General features: G+C 41.5%; 1 pseudogene; it reads right to left on the bottom strand.

Moving 5' to 3' along the window:
- Positions 1-4,814: 4,814 nt before the first annotated feature.
- Positions 4,815-14,459, bottom strand: part of LOC131820036 (uncharacterized) — a 1,501,545-nt pseudogene continuing 1,491,900 nt past the window's right edge.

The raw sequence follows: 14,459 nt of genomic DNA on the forward strand, positions 1-14,459 counted from the left end.
GCTTATCTAAGTGAGAGGCACTTTTCTTCTATGGAACCTGTCCTTTGAGGGTTTTGTTTGTTTGTTTTTAATGTCGGGGTTTGACTGGGATTGGATATACTCTGGATATCTGTATTCTCTGCCTGGCATTGCTAGTAGGACAGGAATGAGAGAATCATTGGGAAGACTACTATATTGACAACAGCGAAGACTGCTCATTAAGAGGCATACATTTTTTCTGAACTGTTTCACGTAAGTTATCTCATCTGATCAACAATCCGGAGAGAAAGAATCCCGATCTTACACACAGGGAAACGGAAGCTTTAAAAAAAAAGTAGGGCAGATTCAGATCTGAGATATGAACCTAAGTCAATATCCCTACAGCTCCAGACCACCCCTCACTACCCCTCATGCCATGCTGACCCCCATGTATCCATCTGCCATATTGCTGATAAAGATTTTGGTCTGTGAACAGATACAGACCCACGCAGGAGCCAAGCCTTTGCCTGGTTCATAGGATTCTTATCAAACATGTTGAACAGTCTCCAAGCCAACGTCAGATGCTCATAGCACAAAAGATCCCTCTGTAACCAGATATTTTATGTGAATGCTAACAACCGTGGGTATTCGTTCCCTTACCCTGTGACCACACCGTCTTTCCAGTTTGTAGGTCACTGAGGGAGACAAAGGTCTACTAAAGTCACATAATTTCTCTCTTCCTCATTTTTCTCTCCATTTGTCATTCCAGATGCCAGAAAAGTAAATGTTGGTGGCTGGATTATGGTACCTGCACCACAAGCGCTACCCAACCTGTTGGCGTCATTCACCAGTGATGCACGGACAAGGTGGAAAGTGCAGCCCCTGGAGTCAGGAGCTCTTAACGCACAGATCCCATGGTGAGCACTGGTGGATCGACTCCCCAGCAGAACCCAGTGGCAATCTGAAATGCAAGCCCAGAGGAAGGTTCAGCCAAAACGTGGGATGGAGGGATAAACGGGTTTTCCGCTCTGTAGTTTACTCACTGGGAGCGTGAGTTCTGTCTGAGAAGGGCAGATGAGGGGTCAGGAGGAACAGAATGAGGCTCTTCTCTTGGGAAGAGCAGGGACCAGGAGGCTCACGGACAGTATCTCTGGGGCTGAGCTGGGTGCTGGCGTGAATGCACCGTCAGAACCTGATGCTGAGGGGAAATGAATAAAGACTGCATCTGGGCTCGTTCCCAAGAACGTAAGGCAAAATACAAAGGGAGGGCCTAGTCGGGTAGAAGAGGCAGAATGGGGAGATGTGATCCGTGAGAAGTCGGTAGAGAAAGCATCTACGAAATTCCATGGGCCAGAGTTCGGGCGCTTCCTGAGGCTTTAGATGTGGCTCCATGTGTGTGGGATGAAAGGGAGCCCTGGGAGGAGCTGGCAGGAAGCAACACCATGAGGGACAGACAGGGCCCATGCGAATTCCTTTTGGGGCAGACTCTGCTGGGTAATTCCACCAAAGAGATCCACAAATCCTGTTTCCAATCAGGTGACAATGGGCCTGTCCCCTGGGATGACTCATGGCTGTTAGAGCCAATCACTGAGATCCCAGGACAGTAGGAGTGATTGGCATAGCGACTGGCCGATGCAGTGAAAGAGAACGTCCACAGAGGCGGCTTCCCAGAATGATTTTCCTCCAACTGAATGCAAGAGCTATGAGGAAAAACCTCCTCGTCCCCTACTTCCCAATGAGAATGTCATGGGAGGAAGGGACGCTTGTCCTTCATCTTGGAAGAAGCAGAGAAAGGCCAAGAGAAGTCCAGAGATTCCAAACAACTGTGCTAACACCGGAAGTGCACCGAGTCAGCCCTGGCATTGGGAAATGATGACATGTTTTTATACTTTAAATAATGCATCGCTTTTCTGTATTTATAGACTATGACATCCTAGGTGGGGAAAAAAATTAAAAACTGATATGATTTTTAGGAGTGTTTCTCAGAGTGTATTCTGCATCCAAAAATGTTCTGTGATCAGATGATTTTACAAAACACTGCATATTATTTCCACATTCCTGTACTTCACTTTTGCATATTAAAGGCTCTGAGACGTCCTGCAGATATCTAAAAAAAAAAAAAAAAAATTTGCCTTTCTTCAACTTTTAAAAAAATTAGAGAATTAGCTAAGTCAGAGAATTTGTTTCAGATCTATAATATCTTATAGAACATGTACCTTGGAGTCCATTTTGGAAAGAAAATAATTTAGAATTTGTGAGAAAGAGAAAGGAAAGCAGAGGAGCAGGTTTGGGACATGCCAGTCCCTACACAGTGCCCACACACACAAAACAGAAAGAGCAGCTGTACCTTTCTGCATTAGCTGCTGTTTCCAGGAGGCCAAGAAAAAGGGATGCATTTTACAATTACCTGCTTGCATCCCTGAATTCTGACAACATAACAGAATGAACTAATGAAGAAATATGAACTTGACCACATGCCCACGGTCTGGTCATCTTGTACAGCAAATCTGGAAACGCAGCTTGATTGCTGTGTTTAAAACACACTTTTGAAAGTGTAGCTGGCAGGCAGACACTCTGAAATGGTGATGGTAACTAAACAGGTAACTGTTTTTCTCCCACTGGCTCTCTTTCTAAGAAGAAAAAACTGAGATTAAGGAAACTGCATTTCATTGAGAAGGCCGAGTATTAGCATTTCAAATCAGAACCACATTTCTTCCAGGGACCCCCCATCCCCAAAATAATGCCATCACCTTAATCAAGAAAGTTCTCTTTTCAGGTAGTAGAGGGGCTGAGTACACGGCTAGGATTGAGAGACAAGGCAGAGACAGAGTAAATATCGGCAGATGTGGAGGGCCAGAGTGCACAGGAAAACTGGGCGACTTCCAGGAAGGGACTGCATGCCTAAGATTCAAACCAGAAAGGAAGTCTTCACTGCATTCCCTGTGGTATCATTTAAATTTTAAACCACAGAAATGTGCATTCCATCAATTGAAATGTGTTTTCTATTGATTCACAACATAAATTAGTTGAAGATATAAAAACAAAAACTGTAATAGCAACGACAAACAAAGCACCAATTCATGGTATTAGAGATAATTTTATATGGGGCTATTGGAGCCACACGGGGACTGAACTATATGACCCATTGTATCAAACCTGCTTGAATTTATTCAACAGAGAGGGGAGGGCACCATTCTTGTTCGTAAACCACACCCCTGTTGACAATGTCCTCATCAATGCAAAATAATAAACCCCTCAAACTGCGCACAAGCGCTCCATTACCTCGGGAGCCCCGCATTTGCCAAGCGAGTCTCATTTGCAATAGAGATTTCAGGATTATCTTAATTCTGAGGAATTTATCAGGGATCCTGGAGACAAAAGCTTGCATTCCTCTTTATCTAGCTCTGACCTAGTTCTGGCCATCGTCCTCATCCAAACAGGAAGAGAAATCTGAAGTTGCAATACATTATTTACCAGGATGAACCAGTAATTCAGACTGCAGGGAAAAAGCAATAAGAGAGCTCAGGAAAGCTTAAAACATCTTGAAGGCTATTTCACGAAGGAGTCACAGCTAATGTAGGCACAGGTACTTAGGAATGAAGTGGGTATAGATGAGAGGTTAACAGAGAGGGCCATGCTGGGAGACCACATAAAATAAATATGCATAAAAGAAGACATCCACGACTCACTTCCTCAGTTCCATGCAACCAGACTCTGTTTTACACGAGGATTTAACAAACCTGATGCCAACAGCAACTGTAAAATGGAAAGAACTCTACAAATCATTGTCATCTTGAGACCGGCATTAAGTAAATGCTCTGAAAAGTTACAAGGCTGTGTATAAATGACATTAGACTGGTTTAATAAATTATTCCGATGCATTAGATCCCTTCGAGCACAATGGTCCCTCAACCCCAAACCTCACTGTGATGCTTTCAAAAGCAGTGTATTCCTCCAGTTTTTTTTTTTTTAATATGGAAACACGATGATAAGGCACACTGTCCAGTTAAAATTGCCAACTTCCATCAGCGACATTAAAACGGGGCTAATTATGATTTCAAAGCCATCCATCCAAAACAGGAGTGCATTTAAAAACAAAACAAAACAAAACAAAATGGGGGAGGGGGTGGAGAAAATCCTGATGTTTCTTAAAATACCATATCGACGCCAAGAAGGATATCAACCATGATACCATGAGGAGAACAAGTTCAACCAGCTGTCTTTCTTTATAAGCAAACGACCCTCCCCTCATCTGGGGAACACTTATTATCCCTAACTAGTGAGCACTGAGAAAACTTCATTTTTAAGAAGGTAAATAGCATACGAGGTTTAAAATTCTGTCTCTGTCTTCTACATACACAAATGCCACTAAAACTAGAAGATCTACGGAGGACTCGAATTCTCCTAGAAAATGCTCTTGACATATTCGTGGCTCACCTATCCTGGTTAACAGCAAGAGAGCATTTTAGCCACTCAGCAAACAGCCTGGTATTCACATTAAGAAGGCAGCTAGACATCCTTTTGACCTTTGTTATTACTCAGACCTCGTGTTGTACATAAAAAGAGTACAATGATGTCAAACAAATTCCAGAAGAGAAGTATTTATTGCTGAATCTAAATCAAAAAATCCATATCTACTATAATGGCACTTCAAAAGAAGATATACTGTATTTACCAGCTCAATCAATACTAAATTAGCTGGGATAAATATTTTCAACTCTACCAGTCTTAAAAAGAAGCCCGCTATTTAGAAACCCGTGTCTTGGGAGAGACAAGGAAATTTTTGCTTATCATATAGAAACGAGAACCAGGAAGTATTTTACTGGAAAATGCACCTACCCTTAGCTGCTCTCTTTCACAATTCATCTGTTGTCTTGAAACCTACAAAGGAAAGAAAAAGAGGGGGGGAAATCAGCAGGTTCTGCACAAAAACAACATGAAAGAAAATGGAAAGTTGCTTCTAATCACTTGGCTCAAAGCAGACCCAGAATTAATTAATTACACATTTAATTTTTTTCCTTTAGGTCTACACAGTCAGAGCTTCACTTGGATTTTCAGTCGTGTGATCCAGAAATACAGCTAGGATGAGCCAGAGTCTTGAAGAACAATGAGGAGAGAGATCCCGAGGAGGACATGGGAGGCAAAATCTGCCCAGGGATGATGGTTTCCTTCCATGTGAAGGTCCCTCTTGCCCTAAGGCCGCTCTTCACTGAAAGCCCACTCAAAACGGTTGGGGCTAAGCATTGGCCATCACATGACATCTTGCCCCCTGTCAAGGATCAACAGTGTCACCTACATGCCTTGGCAAATGGGCTCCATTTTATGGCCCAGTTCTGATCATACCGTAGTTAAGTCCCCCTATAACTGTGTTGAGGAGAATTCCGGGGACATGCTTATATCAAAGAAATTCTGATGAATTTGTGATATCTATCGTAAGCTCAAAAAAGAGAGATTCATGATACATACGCCATGCCTCGATGACCCACCCCTTACCAAAATGTACTTCTTAAAATCAAGGATGTTTCTTGAGAGTGACCACTAATGTTGCAAACAGGAAAAATGGATGTGAGTTGGAGGAGAGGGTAGGTGGCATCAGTGATGATGCTAGGGACAGCAGACGTGAAGTGGGTGTGACAAGGCAGACTGTGATATAATGGCCACTCTACCTTTGTGGGGACTGGGACTCTACCTTCAGCACAGATAGTGAGCTGGAGTAAAATCTGGGTCCGCTGTCACACTGGATTCTATGTATTTCTCGTATTTTTTTTTTAAACCAATGCAGCAACCCCTGACTCCTTACATCTGACAGTATATTGCAAGATTTTGAAACCTTTACTAAAGGATAAAAAGGTTTAGGAACTGACTTTTGATGTATATTTTATGTATTTTGTATTGAAAGCTTCTTTGTACTTTCTCCAAAACAAAAACAAAAATCTTTATTTTGGATATGCCAGAACTCCCAAATCTATAAATCGGTGTTTTGCCAATGCCCTTTAACCCAGAAAATGACCTCTGAGAGTAGCACCTAAAAAATAAGAAGAGATACTAGCAGATGTTTATTTATATGTCATTAGCTACAGCATTATGTGTGAAAGAAAAATTTGTAAATATTAAAATGTACAATAATGGGAAAATATTAAAATAAATTCTAGTACATTCATATGATGGCACAACGGGCAGCATTTGGAACCACAGTTTTGAAAAACTGTGGGAAATGCTCAAAAGGCACTGTGTAGTTTTTGAGAAAAGAAGGTAGAAAGGTGCACACGTTATAATTCCTCTTTTGTTTAAGAAAAACTAGTAAAAGAGATCACTAAAAAGAAGAAAGATAACAGAAAAAAAAAAAAAAAAGAAACAACCTGGAGGAGATATTCCAAAATATTCAAAAGAAAATGGGTACAATTCTATAAATATACAAAACACAGACACACCGTGGTTTATACGCTTGAAATAAGTGACTTCATAATATGCAAACTTTATCTCCAGGAACTGTTAAAAAATGAAGTGGTGCAAATTTGCGAAGACAGAAAGCATATTGGTCGTGGCCAGGGGATTTGGGGAAGAAGCCATGAGGAGGGACAGCTTCAGGGGTTTGTAGTTTCCATTTGGGGAGATGAAATCAAGTTCTCACACTAGAGAGTGATGGCTGCACAATATTGTGGATGTATTTAATGTCCCTACATTGATGGTAAATTTTATTTTATGTGTATATTCCCACAGTATAGTAAATGAAGCAGGTGAGGAGGTTCTGGTTCAAGGTAGGATGGAAGAAGCCCACTTCACCCGGTCTCCCGCCACTCAGTGCAGTCTCTGCAAGGTAAGCAGGTGGGGTGGGCAAGAAGAGAGAATTCAAAGTACCACTAGACACATGGTGGGTTCTGCCCCCCTCCCCTAGCATGGATTCAAGGTGGCCTAGAGCCCAGGATTAAGCATCAAAATACAGATAGAGAGAGATGCGCAATATCTGGAAGAGACAAAACTTCTTTGTGATGTGAGATGCTCTGGTCCCAGTAGGAAGCGAATCCCCACGGGCTGTTCTCTCTTCCATTTGGTCACAAAGGCAGGCTTCATCATAGGAGCACAAGAACAGGGTAAAAAAGCACCAGCTCTCTGGCTAGAGAACAAGAAAGGGGAGCCCTAGGAAATTAAAAAAAAAATACTTTGAGGATCCTAGAAAGAGTTTGGAAGGAAGGAAAGAGTTTGGGGAAATGATACCATGTACTGCTTTTATGAACTCGACACTCACCCGAGTTACACGTATCTGCGTATGACCCCAACAGTTACCACAGACTTTGCGAGCTGAACTGGGCAGACCACTGCTCGGGTAGCCAGACTGGCCACTGGGACACACACATGTGGGACAGATCCAACTATTACAGAAAGTCTTTGACAGCAGAAATGATACTGGAAACAAAATCCACAGAAGGAAGGTAAGAACTTCCGGCTTTAATTTAACTGGATCGACTGCCTGCTAACACAAAAATATCACCAGTTTCCACAGGTATAATAAGACCCGATGTATCGTAACATAAATATTCAGTGTACCTAGGATACAGCCAGAATTCCTAGGCATATGAAGAAACCAGAAAACCTAAACTCACGTGGGCAAAGACAGTCAGAGATACTGACATGTGGATGACACAGATGTTGAAATGGTCAAATAAAGATTTTAAGCAGCTATTCTAGAAATGTTCCAACAAGTAAGCAAAAACACAGGAAAGCAAATGAAAAACAAAAAACAAACAAACAAAAAAAGAGTGTTGGCAAAGGAAGTGAAGCTACAAAGAAGAACCAAATGGAAATTTTAGTACTGGAAGAACAATAGCCTAAATGAAAAAATAATAATGATAATAATAAAACTCAGGGAATGAGTTCAAACGTACAATGGAGAGAGCAGAAAGAACTCAATGAACTTGAATACATAAGAATAAAAAGTACCTAATCGAAACAATGGAGAGAGAAAAGTAAATCCAGGGACCTGTAGCATAATACTAAAAGATATAACACTCATGTCACTGGAATTCTAGAATAAAGAGAGTTTACCGCAGAAAAATTGTTAGAAGAAATAATGGCTAAAAATTCCCCGTGTTCGGCAAATGACATAACCCTATAAATTTAAGCTCAGCAAACCCTAAAGAGGTAAACCCAAAGAAATTCACATCTAGATATAATCAAACAGCTAAAAACTGAAAAACAAAACAAAGAAAATAATAAAACAAAAGCACACTTTGAATACAGCCAGAGACTAATGATGCATTATTTGTGAGAGAGGAACCATTCAAATAACTACAATTTCTCATTTAAACAAACAAAAACCAGGAAGTCCAGAAGAAGGTGGCACATGGTTTTTTTAAGCATTGAAAGAAGTGTCAATCCAGGATTGTAATTCCACTAAAAACAGCCAATAGAAATGAAGGTGAGGGGCGCCTGGGTGGCTCAGGCAGCTCAGGTCATGATCTCATCAGTCAGGATGGAGCCCTGCATCGGGCTCTCTGCTCAGCTGGGAGCTGCTTCCTCCCCACCCCGCCTGCTGCTCTGCCTACTTGTGATCTCTGTCTGTGTCAAATAAATAAATAGATAAAATCTTTTTTAAAAAGGGAAGAAAAAGAAATGAAGGTGAGAGACTAAAGAAGCTAAAAAAAAATCCTTGCCAACAGACCCATTCTCATAGAATTGCTACAGGAAGTTCTCCAGACGGAAGGAATTTAATACTAGAAGAAAACGTGGAACATCAAGAAGAGAGGAAGAGCCACGGAAACGTCAACATATGGGTGAGTTTAAATGCAGCAGACCCTTCTACTCCTCTTGAGTTCTCTCAAACATGTGTAATGGCTGGAAGCAGAAAATGACAATGCCTCACCAGGTTTGCAACGTACCTGACATAAACCCAACATGAAGAGAGAAAAGGGGCACATATGTCAATGAGGTTTCTACATTCCAGCTGAAATGGTAAAATATCGACTCCATGTAGACCGAGAGAAGTGAAGAATGTGTGTACTGTAATCCTTAGAGGAACCACGTTAAAAAAAAAAAAAAAAAAAAGCCAGGGGCACCTGGGTGACTCAGTGGGTTAAAGCCTCTGCCTTCGGCTCCGGTCATGATCTCAGGGTCCTGGGATGGAGCCCCACATTGGGCTTTCTACTTAGCAGGAAGCCTGCTCCCCTCACCTCACCGCCTGCCTCTCTGCCTACTTGTGAGCTCTATCTGTCAAATAAATAAATAAAATCTTTTAAAAAAATGAAAACAAAACAAAACAAACAAACAAAAAACCACCACCACAACAAAATGTGATATACGCAAAACCAAACGAGGCTGGATATCTGTATACAGAAACAAAACAAAACAAAATGTTCCCAACCTAAAACTCACCCTATTTATCTAAAAGTTACCTCGAGCAGGCCACATATCTCAATCTAAAACTAAACCTAGGTTCAATTAAAAAGTGATGACAATATTTTTTTCTTAATGCTTTGCTGTGGTTTTCAAAGCGTGCTCTGTGTCATGCAGGACATTGATAATTGGGAAATATTTTAGTTCAGTGGCTTGCAGAAATATGTGTCTTTTACAGATATTGTTATTGTAATAGTGACAGCTTTCATTTTAATTAATTAAATAAATTGCTTTATCGAGTAACGTGATCAATATTTTTAACATTTGTCTTCAAACCTGGGAGGGTTTGTCAAACACAGAAGCACAATGACATTTAAAAAAACAAGGAGGGGACCCTGGGTGGCTCAGTGGGTGAAAGCCTCTGCCTTCGGCTCAGGTCATGACCTCAGGGTCCTGGGATGGAGCCCCCCATTGGGCTCTCTGCTCGGCAGGGAGCCTGTTTCCCTTCCTCTCTCTGCCTTCCTCTCTGCCTACTTATGGTCTCTGTCTGTCAAATAAATAAATAAAATCTAAAAAACCATAAAAATTTAAAAAAAATTAAAAAGCAAGAAGCCTACTGACCTAAACAAGGTGGTGTGATGCCACATTATAATGTTCCTATTACAGAGCGTATCAAATGCAAAATTCACCAGTAGCCATGAAAATAGCAATGTTGTCCTGCCATGAAGCTGTAATGTACTGTAATCCTTAGAGGAACCACTTAAAAAAAAAAAAAAGCCAGGAGCACCTGGGGTGACTCAGTGGGTTAAAGCCTCTGCCTTCGGCTCCGGTCATGATCTCAGGGTCCTGGGATCGAGCCCCAAGGAAAACGAGATTGGGATATAACAAAAAAGGGCATTTGAGTCATTTGTACAGTGGACATTTTTTTTTTTACATTTTTGTTTTTTGTTTTTTAATTTTTCCTGCATGGCATTCCATATTGTTTTGCCAATATTCTTTTCTTTAAAGATGTTATTTGTTTATTTGTCAGAGAGAGAGAGAGTGAGCACAAGCAGGGGAGCGGCAGGCTACTGAGCCTGAAGCCTGATGCACGACTCAAACCCAAGACCCTGAGATCATGACCCGAGCTGAAGGCAGACGCTTAACTTTCTGAGCCACCCAGATGACCCTGTTTTTGCCGTTATTCTAGTAACAATAGCCTACTTCTTCTTTTGGGGACATGTTCCTGTCTGATCCCATAAATATTCTGTGAACTGGATGTCCTCACTACCACATTCTACCCGCTGCCTAACAGAGCCTACTTCTGCCATTCCCTCTTTGGTTGGAAGTCAACTCTGTAACACCAGCATCTTCTGAGGAACTGGGCTGCTCCCCGCCCCTTCTTCACCAAGTGACACAGCGAACCTGGCCAGTCGGGCAAGATGGCTGAGTCCCATCACAGCCCGAGACTGTGCTCCTCGCACAACACTTGGATCTGGCAGGGGGTCATGATGCTCTGAAGCCTCCCCAGTTACTGCTAGACCTCTTCAATATTTTTCCCGTCACCGTGATGAGAGAGGGCTAGAGGACAAGAGGCACCTGTAAATTCTCATCATCTGTTATGAAGAAAGACCCCTCCAGTGCACTCTTTAAAAGCCAACCTTGAAAAATATCTTAAATGTACACTACACTAAATGTCATTTCATTTGGAAACTAACGTGCAGTATTTTTTCCCCCCTCTCATGGCAGTAATGCACAGAACCAATATATTTTATAGCCTAAATGGAAAAAGGGAAAGTAAGAGATCTGGGGCTGCTCCTTTAAGATGCTTCCAGAGAACCAAATACCACTCTTGATAGGGCTGCCAGGTAAGCACTTATGAAAGGTTAGAAACTGAAGCAATAAACTTCAGCACAAGACCCTTTGCTCTCCTGGTTGAACGGGAGGTTTAATAGAAGGGATTCACCTTCTTCCATCTCCTGTCTTCACTGAGCCAACCTGGCCGAAGAATCTTTCTCAGACTCAGCCTTTTTCATCTTCTACGGACTCTGAGCTCTCTCCTATCAGTTCTCCCCGCTTTATCTTGACCCTATTATTAGTTTGATTTCCCCTCCCACACATCAGACTGGATCTACAAGGGAAAGAACTGAGTCTTACTCGGATCTCTTCTTCTGGAGACCAGGATGGTCTTTAGAATCTATTCATTCGTTTGTCTTTTCATCCATTCCTCCATGTATCCAACAAGAAGTGCATACAGACGCTGTATATTCTGTATATCAGACACTGTTCTAGGTACTAGAAATGCAACAGTAAAAACAAAAGTCTTCTGGAGCTTACTAAGGGGGGGGGGAAAGCAATAAAAATAATAATTACAATACAGGGAACATTAGCTACAATGAATAAGATGTGCAGCCACCTTATTTCAGAGAGTTGAAAAAATGCGCTATTTTTGTCATCGTTATTTTTTTTAGAAAACAGATCCAGAGAAAGAATGAATTAAACAAAATCCTTTCAAGGAGAGAAGAGAATGTGTGGAAATCCCCGTGAGATTATGGAGTGCAAGGAATTCAATATGGCAGAAGAGTCAAGCAAAATAGGACAGTGAGGAGAGATTAAGGTCAATTGGACCACTACTCAAAAACAAAACAAAACGTTACACTGGGAAAAGTACAAGTCAAAAGAAATAAGACACAATAAATTAATAGATAAATAGATGGGTAGATTGATTGAAATAATATTATGGTAGAAATTCCAAATTTCAGGGCAATTGTGAATTATCCAGAAGAAAAGCACCAAAGAAGTCTAGCAACATAGAACTCAATACATCAAATCAGCTGGTACCTACATACATTTCTCAAATTCTCCATTTTCATAGTCATTATACATTCTTCTGAAATAAGATGATATTCCCTATGAAGATGTGCTCCAAATGACCTAGGGTGAATTCTACAGTTTGCCTTTTCCTTAATGCATTTCAGGATTCTTGTATATATTTCACAGGGGTACTCTGAGTTCCCACTATCTGACAAGCACTGTGTAATGGGAAGGGATGCAGATATCAATGATACATGGTGAATTTCCAAAAAAAAAAAATAAATAAATAAATAAAAAATAAAAAAAAAATCCCAAAGACGGGGAAGAGATGAATAAAATGGAAATCATAGTGTCAGGTCCCAGTGTGATAAAGGGGGATCCCATAGGCACCCAAATGAGCGGCACCAACCCAGTCTGCTGTGTGGGAAAAGTAGTTGAGCGAGGCATCAGTCAGGTGTTTCCAGAGATAGAGTCCTTCATCTGACCCTCACTGGATGAATATGAGTTGGGTGGGCAGAACTACCCAAGGATTTGGTAAGAGGATATTACAAAGAGCACAGCTGAAGACAGGACAAGTAAGGGAGTACCCTGGACTGGGGCATGGGGGTTAGGGTACATTATTATCACACAACCTTTACATTTTGCTCATATTAACTGTGCTAACGGGAGAATAATGATTTTAATTGATTTTTAGGAAAATAAATTTCACATTAATTTTTAGGACACACCAAAAAAAGGTGCTATATGCTCTTTAGGAAGATCGTGGTTAACGCTCACCCCATCGTGAGTAGACCGTACCCTCAGCTCCATGTTCCAGATGGGGAAACTGAGGCACAAACAGGTGGAGGGACATTCAGAAGTTATAAAGGGAGGAAGGATTCGGGAGGGAGCTGCCATCCAGAGAGCTCAACTCAAGCCCCTCTTTGAATCAGTGCAGTGCAGAGCTCCCAGTATCAAGGAAATAAACCCCAACCAAAGAAACCCACATTTTTAACCCATCCCCAGTCTGCGCCCCATTTGTCCTTAGCAAGTGCTCTTCTGCTGCTCTGCCTGACATGATACTGTTTATATATACCGGTGGTTGTCTTCAATAGAACATAAAATGACTATGTTGTTGGGCTCCATAAATGCACAGATCTGCATACTTTGCTCCTTGTGGCTGAATGAGGGTAGACTGAGATACTTTCCACCAAATCAGATTTCTCTGACGACAGTCCACTGGTCCTTTTGCAGGTTGAGTTTCTTCCCCAGTGGAGACTGGAGGCTCAGGAATCAGACAGTTTCAGTCCAATCATGGCAGACTGTCTACATAATATTAGCCATATTATATCATCTCCCTATTCTCAACTTCCCCATCTGTATGATGGGAATAACATGGTGTCTACCTGGTGTCTAATTTTCTTGTGAGCCCAAAATAAGATATCCAGGTAAAGTACTAAGTCAATCACCTGGCACATTTGAATAATTCAACAAATACTAGAAATTGCTTAACTTAATACTAGAAATTAAGAATTAGTGAGAGGGCCAGGGGTTTTCAGAAGGCCAAGTCATTTTTAGGCCAGTGACTTGGGTTTAAATCCTGACTTTGCTCCCTGTAGGCTGTGGGAATTTGGCTGAACAATGACACTTTCGGAGTCTCAGATTCCTTTTCACACACACAAAAAGAAAGTGTATATATGTATACACATATATGAATATATATAGGCAATAGCTGCCCTGAAATTTTTAAAGGTTTGATATTATCCTTTTAAGATGGCTGGGTAAATGGGCCCCTGTCAGGCACATGGATTAGAGCGTGACTTGGTACACACCTGCTGGGGAGCAGGTGGCAGCTGTCACAACACAGAATGTGCATTTCCTTTCTCTCAGAGATTCCGCTGCTAGGAGCACAGAATGGAGGGAAGAATGGGGAGGGGAGGACATGACTTCTCACACCACAGACCTGGGCCGTGGAGAAGAAGATATGAGCGTCCATCAGTACCAAAATGGTTCAGTAAATTGTGGTTCACCTCTAACAGGGCTGGGGAAACCTTGTTCTGTAAGAGTCAAATGGTAAATAATTCTGGCTCCGAGGGCCATAGAGTCTGCTACATTTACTCAGTCCTGCCCTTGTGGCGAGAGAGCAGCAAAATCCATGTGTCAAGGAATGGCTTCAGCTGTGTCTCAATAAAACTTTATTTTCAGAAAAATGTGGGCTGCATTTGGCTTCTGGCCATAATTTGCCAACCCTTGATCTATACTATGGAATACTATGGACTCACTAGAAATTTCACTAGAAATTTATAGATATGAAATGGTGTCCATGAAAGAATGAATCAAACAAAGCAAGTCGAACCAATTTAAAAAATATCCAATTTTTAAAAAGCTCTGTGTGTGTG

The sequence above is a fragment of the Mustela lutreola genome, chromosome 17, assembly GCF_030435805.1.
Source record: "Mustela lutreola isolate mMusLut2 chromosome 17, mMusLut2.pri, whole genome shotgun sequence".
NCBI lineage: Eukaryota > Metazoa > Chordata > Mammalia > Carnivora > Mustelidae > Mustela > Mustela lutreola.